Genomic DNA, 13,324 nt, shown 5'->3' on the forward strand with positions numbered 1-13,324 from the left:
TCTCTCTGGACTCAATGACATTATATTATTTGAATTGTTACCTTTTTCTGGATCTTTTCCAGACTCATAACAGATACCACTGTGTACTTTTACTCAGATCATGAATATGGATAAAATTGCATTTCCAGGTGGGAATCTACCTGTCTCACCTCTTACTTAATCCGAGTGTCTTATTTGACTCCACACACTTTAATTACCAAAAAGTGTTAAAATCAGTGGAAATATATAAAAAAAATAACAACATTTTCAGCTAATGATCCAAAATCATATTCCAAGGAAATACAACGCATATGAGGTGGCTTTCTTCTATCAAAGGAAAATATATCATAAATATATACATGGATTTGACTGTACCATTTCCATACTCAAAAATGTTATTTGTGGTCATTTCCTCTAGGATTAAATATAAAGTAATTAACCTAGCATTTGAAGCCTTTTATAATATGGCAGGCACTTTCCTCTACAGGATTTTTTTTTCCATTGATATTTTTTCCTCTACTCTTTTGTTCCAGGCAAGTTAACCTGTTAGTAGTATAAGCTTTCAATATGCTACATTCCATCTTTCTCTTCTGGGCCTTTTAAAAGTAGTCTTCAGTGTTGGTGAATATACCTTCCTTGCTTTTGCCTTATAGAAAGTAATCTCTCTGAGGTTGTGACCATTGTGACTTTTGGTTTTCTCATTTTTTTGTCTTTGCATTCCAAGTCATAATTACCATGCCTGGCTTATTATAGGTGTTTAAATAGTCTTTCTTGATTGATTGACTTCAATTGAAACTTTTAGTCTTCTGCTCACTAGGTGTTTTACTTTAATCCCTTAAGTAGATCCCTCTAAGACTCAGTTTTCTCAGCTATAATATGTGGATAAAAATACCTGAATTATTAATCTCAAAGAATTACTGTGTGGGTATAATGAAAAAAAATACATAGTTTTTTTAAAAAAATACAAACATAATATTAATAGGGTAATTAAAATATTATTAAGAAGCACAAAACAATTGTCAAGGATGGGAATAATTCCCAGGTTGAAGAGAAGAGGGAAGAACCTAAAAAGATATACCAGTAGAGAGAGATAACCTCAAGGAAAGAGTTTTTTGTTGTGGGGAGTGCTAATAACAGATTGTAGTTTGGTGGCAATTAGTGATCTTTGATGTAGACAGATAATCCATAAAGCAAATTAACAAGAAATGGCGATCAAAATTTACTTGCAAATGATCTATTGAGCAATATAAACAAGCATCTATCTAGTGAGATAATATATTTAGCAATGAGATGCTGGGTTTCAATGTCAGATACCAATTATTTCACAAAACCAGTAATCTTCACATATTTTGGAGAGATCCAATACAATTTACTTTCTTGTGACAAGTATATCTATATGGATATAAATATAGATTATCTATCTCTTTTTCAGTACTACTTGTACTTATGTATTCCCACTGGGAGACAAGAAGCATGGATACCAAATAGGGGTTTAGAGCAATATTACAATAAAATAATAATTAGGCCTTCAACTAGAGTGGTAGTCTTATGAATGGAGGAGAGGGATTAGAAGAAAAGATGCTGTGAAAATAGAATTGACAAAGTTTAGAAACTGATTGAATATGGGGACTGGGGAAAAGAGAAGGATCCAGAATGATTCTACCGACATTCAACCAAGTCATCAGCTCATCCTCCTGAAAATGTGATTTGATTGTGAGACTACCTCACTCCAGAAATAAGAATAAAGCACAGAGCAATATCCATCTCCAACAAGATAATTCTAATTAGTTTTCTCTTTCATGAACTGGATCAACCTAAACTCCAATATAGGGGATCAAGGACATGGGCTTATTCCATAAGGACAAGAATTGATTTAGATTAGGCTCCAGTTTCATTCTAAACAGAAGTAAGGTCCACTAGTTGTGTGGAGTGCCCAAAAATGAGGAGCAAGGATTAGGACAATGCCCTCTCTCAGTAACATCCTTCAGGGACTGGCTGACTTACCTTCAGATACTTGTCCTGAAAGAGTAAATAAAAATCATAGATCCAAATTAATAATTGGCTATTAATATAATGGAAAATAAGAAATAACCAAATAGATTTAATATAATATATAATATCTATTATATAATAGAAAACAGTTTATCAGTGCTGTTTATGGCTGAGCATTAGAGAAAATGAACTAACATTCACAATTAATAATCACATAAGCAATAGAAAACTATTTTACCTTCAAAAGGACTATAAAAATATTGTCCATTGGTATCATTTGGAGGCAGTCTGATAAATATTTCTATATTACAATTCTTTTAGGTGAGAAGGTGAAATGAGAAAAAAAAATTGTAAGTGTAACTACTTACTCATTTGAGAAATTGAGTCTTTATTACCTTTGAAGTGATACTACAGAAAATTCAGAAGAAAAGTAAAAAACTTTTATATTGCAATCAAAATTAGCGATCAGTTTTTATCATTTTGAAGTTCTTTAAATTTCTCTTCATTTTTTTTTTTTGGTAAAATTACAAATTTTGAAAAACTGGCTTCTAACCTTAGGGAGGTTTTTGTTTTTACTTAAATTTAAATTTAGGTCTATATGAGACTTCAGATTCATTTTATAGATTGCAAAATTGAGACCTGGAGAAACTAAAAAATATTTTAATGACCATAAACACCTAAATACATCTTGAATAGAGACTAGAACATAGGTTACCTGCCACACAATCTAGGTCTTGAGAGACCATTCTGACTAATTTTCTCCTTCATGAGCTTGGTCACTCTAAACTCCAGCAGAGGGGAGTAAGGATATGGGCTATATCTATAGATAACTGAATTTTATTTTAATTTTTTTAAATTTTTTTTCAGATTTTCATAACCCCCATGGACCATAATGTCCATGGGATTTTCTTTTTTTAATTTTTAGTAGCTTTTTATTTACAAGTTATATGCATGGGTAATTTTACAGCATTGACAATTGCCAAACCTTTTTTTCCCCTCCCCTAGATGGCAGGATAAGTGAATTTTAACAAAACATTTGCCAAAATCTCTACTTTTGTGCAAAAAAAGTAAGTTATTTTGGCTAGAAAATAGACTCATTAGATAGATGCAGAATTAAATGAATGGCTGAATCCAAAGACTAGATATATTAATAGTTTCATATCATTTTAGACAAATGCTTTTGAAGTGCCTCAGGGATTTATTCTTGATCTTGTATACCTTAAAAATTTTATTAACAACTTGTATTAGGCAAAAATGTCATAATCTAAAGGCAAACTACCCATGAATAAAGCAGTTGGTCTAAAGTTAGTAAGAAGTGAGTTCAAATAAATAGAGACAAGAGAAGAGCTGACAAGACCTGTTCGTTCCTTTTTGCTTTTATCTGTACGCCACTTAGTTCAATGTATTTTAAGATTTCTATGATCAAAAAAAAAAAAAAAAAAGATTTCTATGATCGCCCTTGATGATTATCCTCGAGTATCCAGGAAGTTGTTACAGTGATCCAGTGATCTTGGAGTTGGATTGCCATGCAGCTGGCAGTGGAAAGCAAGAAACGGGCCACATAGGAGAGGCAATCAATAGGAAGAGTCAGCATGACTGGATAATGAAGTAGATATAAAAGATAACTCCAAAATTTCTGGGTTAGATGATTGAGATGGATGACATTTTCAGAAATAGGGAAGTCTATTTTATATTTCCATTTAGACTGAGGCAGCTATATAATATCATGGTTCATATAGACTCATATACAAATCTGCAATTCTATTCTCACTTTCTGAACATCAATTCTCCTTGAAGAATACCTAAACCTATTTTAGTCTTAATTCAAGCTCATAGTAACCCCCCCATACCCCTAAATAAGGAAGCCCCAAGTGAATGGGACTGAGAATGAGGTCCGTCATTGAGCTAAAGATACAAGGGATACGAGCTGAACAAAAATAGTGTGTGTGTGGGTTTTTTTTTTTTTAATAAATGAACAAGAAAATAAATCACTGAACTCATTCAGGGATAATATTTCCAATTTCTGAAGCCTCTGCTAAAGCTGAGTTCCTATGAAATAAATCATTAAAAGGTTACTTACAGTTGACCAGAGTGAGTTTCTACTTCCCCAAGCTGCCCACTACATAACGAGCCCTCTTCCCACCCAAGTGGAAGACCGTTTTTGCATGCTACAATAGCCATAAAATGAATGTAGGAATTTCAAGGATATTAGAGGTTTGCAAACTCGGTGCTTTCTAAAGAATATTCCATTAGGAATAAAGATCAAATGCTTTTTACAGAAAATAATGATAGACTTTAATATTGAAGGTGTCAGCTATGAAGACCACATGGTTATTGTGAGAAATAACATTTAACCTTTCTCTTGTGGCTGATGGAGGCCAATGCAGTATTTTATTATCAACATTGGCAGGTGATTTATTACCACTGTTTCTACTCCAGTAAAACCACATTAGGCCGGGCTCGATGTCTCATTTGTTATCTTCAGCCTGCCCGCACACTTTCTGCATGCATAATCTCTTCCTTAGAGTATGTATTTTAGCAGAAAGAAAATAGTAAATATTCAAGTTCAAATTCTAGAGTCTTCAGAAACTAGAGGAAGTAAAATATAGTCACTAAAGGGATTATGCTAGACAATATCTGACGCAAGCTAAAGTTGTGACTTCAGGAAGAGTGATGGCTCAACATCTGAAACATCAGCTATGCATGATGGTGCATTAGTGGAGATACAGTGGTGGCAGAGAATAAATCACTAAAGCCTTCAGATGGTGAGAAAGAAGGCTTGGTGGAATAAATTCAGGCCAGAGTTTGCCACCGTTTCTGTTTTCACAAACTTATTACCTGTAAAATCAGTCAAATTGAAAGAAATTGCTTAGCAGATGCCCCGAGAATTGATTCCCTATCTTTTAAGTAATCAAAATACTTGACATAAAAGTACAAGTAACTTGAAGAATAACAAAACAAGCCTTCTTATCCCAAGAGTTTGTTGATATTTTAATTTTGTGATATTTATGAACTGCAATGTGCCTCAGAATGAGATTTCACAAATGTATGAAAGATATCCTGCTTGGATGGGAAGAGGGCTTATTATGTAGTGTACAGTTTAGGAGAGTAGAAACTCACTCCAGAAATGTAAGTAACTTTTTTTAATGATTTCCTTGATAAATTGTTAACAAACCATTTGCCAAAATCTCTATTTTTGTGCAAAAAAAAAAAAGTAAGTTATTTTGGCTAGAAAATAGACTCATTTCTCTCTCTCTCTCTCTCTCTCTCTCTCTCTCTCTCTCTCTCTCTCTCTATATATATATATATATATATATATATATATATATATATATCATACATACGTGTGTGTGTGTGTGTGTGTGTGTGTGTGTATGATTTTGTCCATAATTAAAAGGCAATGGAAAAGTCTTGGGAATGGGAAGCAGAAGAATTTGTATTTCAATTTTGTTTCTTTATAAAGAAAAGTTTTAAAAAATCATTTCTATCATGAAATCCCATGTTATCATCTAAGCTTCTGCTGAGTTCTCACAAAGATTTTATTCTAGTCATTTCTTGCAGTGCTAACAGTAAGGATGTAACTCCTAAATATTTTTTGAGCATTTATAGTGAGTGTGTATGGCACTACTACTAGGAGGTATCCATTGAATCAAGTGGAATGATAAGGCTGGCATTTCTGCTGATAAATCTTCATTTATTTCCTGAGATAAATAGGGATCTTCAGGTATGAAATGTTGTATACATTGTCAGATGTGGTCAATGTGCTTTTTTGTTACTTTAAAGGAAAATTTTCTGGGAGAGAAAGGAACAAGAGGAGAAAAATAGCCTACAAATGTTTATGATATAAAAATAAAAGCAATGAATAAAACATTCTAATTGGGTTTTACAAGAAAATGTGTGCATATATAGATATACTACAAAAGCAACTATTCTCTTCCATGTAGAAGGTTAGGTTCCAATATTTTAGGAGTTTAATATAAAATTTATAAAAAGTATACTGTAGAAGAAATAAGGATTAAGGAAATTTGGGACATAAAGGTTAAAGTCTAGGAAAGATTGAGGACCAGAAATTCATGGATATGGAAAACAGCATAAACAAAGTTCATAAGTTTTAATGGTGAAAGCTACGTTAAAAGTGATATGGTCTATTTTCAAATTAATTTTTTTTCTCAATTACATGTAAAAATTCGCATTCATTTAAAAATGAATAATTTTATTATATACATTTATGCATATATAATTATATATAATTTTTTTAATTAAAAAAATCTCTTTCTTTCCCTAGCCCTCTCTACTCTTTCAAAAGACAAGAAATTTGATATCAATTATGCATGTGCAGTCAGGCAAAACTCTTTCACATTATCCATATTGCAAAAAAATGCAGACAAAAATAATAATTATTATTTCAATAATTATAAAGGCTTTAAAATAAATAATATAAATAAAATAAATAAATAATAAAGGTTTTTAAAGTATGCTTGAATCTGCATTCAGACCACATTCTTCCTCTGGAGATAGCATTTTTCATTCTAAATCCTTTGAAATTGCTTAGGGGTCATTGTATTGTTGAGAATAGCTCGGTCATTCACAGCTGATCATCACACATTAATGCTATTTCTGTGTACAGTGTTCTCCTGGTTCTACTCATTTCTATTTGTATCAGTTCACATATGCCATCCCAGATTATTCTGAAAGCATTTTGTTCACCTTTTCTTATAGCACAAGGGCATTCCATCACAATCATATACCATAACTTCTTCAGCCAATCACCAATTGATGGAAACCCCCTAAATTTCTAATTCTCTTCCCCTTTAAAAAGAGTTCTTATAAATATGCTTGCTCATATACATTTTTTAGAGAAGCTAAGTGGTACAGTGGATACGTGCTAGACCCCAGGGGAAGAAGACCTTAGTTCACATACAGTCTCAAACAAATACTAGTTGTGTGACTCTAACATTGTGTATCTTAGTTTTCCCATCAATGAAATGAGGTGAAGAAGGAAATGACAAACCACTCCAGTATCTTTGTGAAGAAACATCAAATGCGATCACAAAGAGTCAGACATAAACAACACCAAGATTTTCCTGGCTCCCAGACCAATGCTCTTTACATTGCACTACCTAGATGCCCCTATTTTTGAACATTTATATACTAATAATATTTATTGTGTTACCATACCTTTTTCTTCAAAATCACCCAAACACTTCTGTTTACCTAGAACATAAAACCATAGCTTATGTATATTCTTTCCCCTGTTTTAACCTTTAAGTAGATCTTGACTGCTTACTTTTTTGTGCTACAAGTCTGGACCGATATCTAAGATATTTACAGACTCGACATCTGTAGAATAAGACCTGTAGACCTAGCAACCCTGGGTAATTTACCCTAAGTGATTAAAGCCCTAAACCTCATTGGGATTTTTCCAATTCTATCTGTCTTTTACGTTACAGTGCTTAACTCTAGTTAATAATCCCAAATTAGGAAGAGTTAGAAATTTATTTGGATTTCCCTATGCATTTTTATCGATCCTTTGAAAAAGTCTTAGGTGCCCTATGGCAAAGAGACCCTAAAAATATTTATGTTTGGAAAGACTATGAAATCCCAATGTAAAAAAGATAAACATAATTTATATAAATGTTAATTTGTATATATACAAAATTCATATTTATAGATATATATATGTAAATATGTCTATGTGTGTATAAATGCATGCATTACTCTTATAGGAAAGGACAGATAGAGATATTTTATATGAATCTCCAGTTAGATTTGTATGCTGAAAGGAATCATAGAAAGGTTTTTACTTAATAGTACTTGATCTCTCTCCCAAATAATGAAAGGTGACTGCCAATTAATTCCAGGTCCTTAATTTTGTTGGTGGAATCCAAGATGCTATATTAAAGTTCTGTCAGGACCAGACTTTCTTTTTTGAGGCTGAGAAACTTGGTTTTGCTTATATTTTCTTGTCTTTGAAAACAATAATGAAAATACTTCATAAGTAATTGGGCAGAAATTAATAAAGTTTATAAAGTGCTTAGTTGGAAAACATGAAACATCTCATAATAATACAACTGAGAGAATAATCATACTATCTGAAAATTATGATAGAAAAAATAATCATGATACAATATTACTAAAGAAAATAATCAAAGAAAATGTCCTGAAGCAGAATTAGACCAAAAAAAAAAAAAAAAAAAAAAAAAAAAACAAAACCACTGATCCCCATCTGAAAGAGATCCCAGGAGGAAAACTTACAAGAATATCATATCCAACGTTCAAAGCTCACAGGTTAAGGAGAAAACATTGGAAGCAACAAGAAAAAACAATTTAAATTTAATGAAACTATAATAAGGATTATAGAAGATCCAGAAGCTACTAAGTTGAAGTACCATACTTCTGGGAATATTACGTCTTAGAGCAAAAATGATGGAGTTATAACTAAGAGTAACCCATCCAGTAAAGTTTGGCAGAATGAAGAAAAAAAGGGGGTCAGCTAATGAACTGAAAGACTTTCAAGTATTTGTGATAAAAACAGCAGAATGAAAGCAAAAATTGATATAATATCCAGGAGAATTATTAAGTAAGCATAAAGAACCAATTACAAGGGACTCAAAATGGTCAAATACTTTACTTCTTATATAGTAAAAAATATTAGTTCTTCTATGATATCTTTTCTATTTGGGAAGTTTTAAAGAAAGGCTTGGGCTAAGCTGAGTATGATGGAATGATTCTAAAAATATATAAAACTATGTAGGGAAAGATAAAAAGGAACAAACATCTCATACAAATAACATAAAAAGGAGAACAAGTAATCAGAAGAAGCTAGTAGGGGAAAAGCTAGTAGTGCTGATACCTTACTCTCATCAGGAATAGGTTAAAGAGGGAATATTCATAGTTTAGAAGAATAGAAAAGGCTTCTAAATTCAGAAGGAAATGGGTGCAAGGGAACAAGTGGGAAAGAGGTAAAAGAGGGATTTTTGGAGAGGCAGGTAAGTTAAGGAATAGGAGGGCAAGATAGTGGGCAGAGGAGTTAAGAGGGATAGGAAAAAGATGAGAAGAATAGTGAGAAAAAATAGGAATTAGGAAAATACAGAGCAACTAAGTATAATTTAGGATTTGAGTGGGATAAATTTACCCACAAAACGGAAACAGCAGATTAAAAATTTGAATTAAACAATGTGTTGCTTTCAGGAAATGCTAGAAAATGAGAGATACATACAAACATAAAATTAGGGTCATTCATAGAATTTACTATGTTAAAAAAAAAGCAGAAGTAGCGATCATGATCTCAGAAAAAGAGCTAAAATACATTTAATCAAAACAGAAAAATAGGGAAACTATATAGCCATCAATTTTATTCAATACTGTTTCAGATCATTTAAAATTACTAGATAATATACTTGCTAAAACAGATAGGAAATATACGAACATAAATATAAAACACCTTTTATTAAAATAAATTTAGATCTAAATAATTGAAATAATATTTGTTGTTCATTGGAAGGAAAAGCCAATATAAAATTATAACTTTACCTTACCTATTTACATAATGACATCCCAATTAAATTACTAAAAAAAAAAATCTTACTGAGACAACATAAAAACAAAGTTCTTTTGGAAGAACAAAAGTTCAGGAACTTCAAAGAAACCATGGGTGGAAAAGATGCAAGGAAAGCAGATTCAATAGTATTAGATCTTAAACTGTATCACAAGCTGAGAATGTTGCTAAAGTTTTAAAATTAATAATTTTTACTATTTTAAGTTAAAGTTTTCTAGTACAAATAAAATCTATGTAGCCAAGGATAAGAAAAATGAAGAAAACTGGAGGTGGGAGGACCCAATACTTCCACTGCAATCTCTCAAATAGAATGTAACTGTGTTGGAATATTACTATAGTATAGAAAATGATGAACCAGTTGTTTTAGAAAAATAAGGAAAAACTTGGGACTAATGAAGAAAGATGGCTATTTGCCTTCTGAGAAATATTACAAATGGAAATAATTAATATACATCATATATATATATGGCTTTACACATGTAGGTATATGCTTATATGTCTGTATGTACATTTATATACATAAACAAGCATACATAAGCACAATATATACATATGTATATATATACACATATATTCTAATTGATAGATGGGTATATAGATAAATAGTTAGATGCATGTTTAATTATAGCATTTTGGAGGAGGGAGAGAATAAGGGAAAAATAAAGGACATATTGCACAGCAGAGAAAAAAAGAAAATCTACAAGGAAGCAAAGAAAAGGTGGACAGCTTTGAAAACAATGTGTAGTATTAATATATAGGTTTTCTTGAAATAGAAATTGAATCCTCTCATATTTTGCTATATACATTGCATTTTTTTCTAATTTTATATTTAAATTTAAAATAAAATTAAAATTAAACACTCTTTAAAATTCTGCATAACTTTGAATTTATGCTTCATGAAATTTTCTGAGATTGTTTAGAACAAACAACTAGAGAGGGAATGCAAAAAGAATGTTGCTTGAGCCTTCCAAAAGTCCCAGATAAATTGTTTTGACTGGGATGTGGATGAGTTCAAAATGTACCCCATTTTATTTGCTGAGGATAGTAATTTAAATGAATAGATTAATTTGGAATTATTCAATTATTTTTGGAAAAAGAAGGACATTAATTGGTGATTGGTCAATGTGAGCTCAGTGCTTAGAGCATGTTGAGATTATCCTTCCATGTTGCTTGTGAATAGTTTGTGCAGAAATTTCCAGTTTGGCTTTCATCTAATACATGAAACTTTGGAAGCATGTTTCCAGCTAGGAATGGCTGAATTACTGGGATCATGTGATGATAGTTATATGATTGGTTTCACAACTAGAAGAACTAAGCTCAAATTAAGTTTACCAAAAAAGGGATGACCTTTCAATCTCCAAGGCTTTTTATTCTTAGTACCATGTGAGGCAGGTCTGCTCTAAGTTCCTGGGAAGAGGGAAAAGTGGATGCTTTTCTATAGTGTCTGGGTCACTGAGCAACCTTTCAACGATAGACAAATCACTTTTTATTTCTGAATTTAATTCTCCTCAACTGTAATATGGAGCTAAAGTGATGATAGTGCTTTTGATAAATACCTGTAGTTTGAAACTCAAAGAGTTATTGTGAAACTTGAATGAGAGTGTGGGTAATATCAGCTATTATTATTCTATATTTAAATATTCTCTAATATTTACTTTTAGACTTTTTCTATATGAATCTTAAGCATTCATTTTAATGCACTTAACAAATTATCACATAACTATTTTTTAAAATTATTTTCATTGAATTTAGAAGTTAGGATGCAGTTTGGCATGTAGTTTAAAAGAAAAGAACATCATCATATATCAACTCATAAGTAACAAGGGAGATATAGTTTAAGCTGAAAGGATTGACAATGTGTGGAGCTGACATCTAGACTGAAATATTCAGCAATAGTCTTTGGCAGCTGGGCCAAATCTCCAATTCATGAGGTCTGTAATAGTTCTAGTTTGAACATAAGGGAGCTCTTTAAAAATGTCCCACAAATTATAACACTTGATGAGTATTCCTGCCACCTCCCACCTCCCATCCCAACCTTGTTCTATTTGGCCAGAGAAGGTTGAAGGAAAAAGTTAAGATAAAGAAAAATCATGTATTCATCCATGATGCAATGATATACTGGGTCTGATTCTTTTTCACCTTTGGACTTTCAAATGATAGATCAATGACTGCTACTTTTTCAGAGCACTCAGAGCTACTTAGTGGTTGAGTGCCAGCAGCCACAAAAGCCTAAAAGGGGGTTTTATCAAAGTAAATAAAATAAGTACCCTGAAATTACCTTTTTTTGACTTTGCAGTTGGATACACTGAAAGCCTGGGCAGAAAAAAAGTACTTATACTGAATTTGTCATGTGCTCCTCTCATCACGTAGGGAATAATATCCTTATGTCATGGCTAAATCTTTCAAGGAAAGAATTATAAGAAAAGAAAATATAATAAAAATAGATTCTATATAGGATTCTAGGTTATTGTTGAGCTCAGTGAATGCCATTGTCAGGTTAATATAAATCAATTTCATTAATGACATATTTCATTTCAGTTTTTTGTGGGGATGAATAGCAATGATCATTATAATCAGCATAGAGTTTGAAAAGACCAATCAGCCTCTCGCTTTCAACCTTTGACCAAAGCATGAATACCTTACAGAATTATTTATTTCCATTTACACTAATATTCTTTCTAAAAATTTGCATTCAGAAATAAATACAATGATTCATATATAATCTGATTTGAATATAGTCTAGAGAGATTATGGCACTTTCTTCATTCTGGACAATATAACATACATCCATATAAATACATACATGTACATACATGCAAACACATATGTGTATCTATACATGCACATGCACGTAAGCACGTTCTAAGTCCTGGTTTCCTTTTTTGGATGCATCATTCCATGTTTGTCCATACTGACATTGCAGTTGCCTATAGCTTTTTCATCTACGGGAGTGCTAGTAAATAATTAATAATTGAATCTGGGGGAGAGTGGAGTAAGTCTGACAAATTTTTAAGTTTAATATTCATTATATATGAATATATATATTCATTATAATTTCTCCATTCATTTCTTAAATTTAGAAATACAACAACTAAGACCTGATTTAGAGCATTTTCCATCTCCTAGGTCATAAATGATCTCATTGAAAATTTAATAATATTTATTTCAAATCTTTTGAGAATTGTCTGTCTATATTTTTGGTCACTAATCCATGGTCTTTGTTTTATTTTCTTTTTTGTTAAGTCTTAATAAAATCTTGGGTAGGTGACTCTTATCATAGGATCATATTACTAAAGTTTAGAAGAGATCTTTGAGAACAAGTAGACTAATCCTCTCATTTTATGGCTCACCCAAGATCATACAGTGTTACTGAGGAGTAACCAAACTAGGTGCTCCAATTGCAGAAATAGTGTTCCTTCCACTATAACAACCCTACATTTTTGCATTCTCCCACTCCTGACTCTCCATATTTCTTTTTCCCTCATTTTCCAAGAGCTTTCTCATTCTGTCTGTGGTCATCTACTCTGGTGAGTTCCTTTTGGAGCTTCCATTTTAAGAGACTATCTGGGATAGCCATACCCTCTCTATTCTTTGCTTAGATTTGCTCCTAATTGTTTCTCCATCATGTTTTTAGCTTCTTTTATTTTTTCTTTCCTCACTGGAATTTAATTTCCTTAATATCAGAGACTCTATTTTAAATTTTTTTTTGTATTCCTAGTATTTAACACAGTGCTTATCACTAAATACTTAACAAATGTTTGTGACTTATTTACTTGAAAAAAGTTTCTTTTTTCC

Source organism: Antechinus flavipes, chromosome 6 (genome assembly GCF_016432865.1).
Source record: "Antechinus flavipes isolate AdamAnt ecotype Samford, QLD, Australia chromosome 6, AdamAnt_v2, whole genome shotgun sequence".
In the NCBI taxonomy this organism is placed as follows: domain Eukaryota; kingdom Metazoa; phylum Chordata; class Mammalia; order Dasyuromorphia; family Dasyuridae; genus Antechinus; species Antechinus flavipes.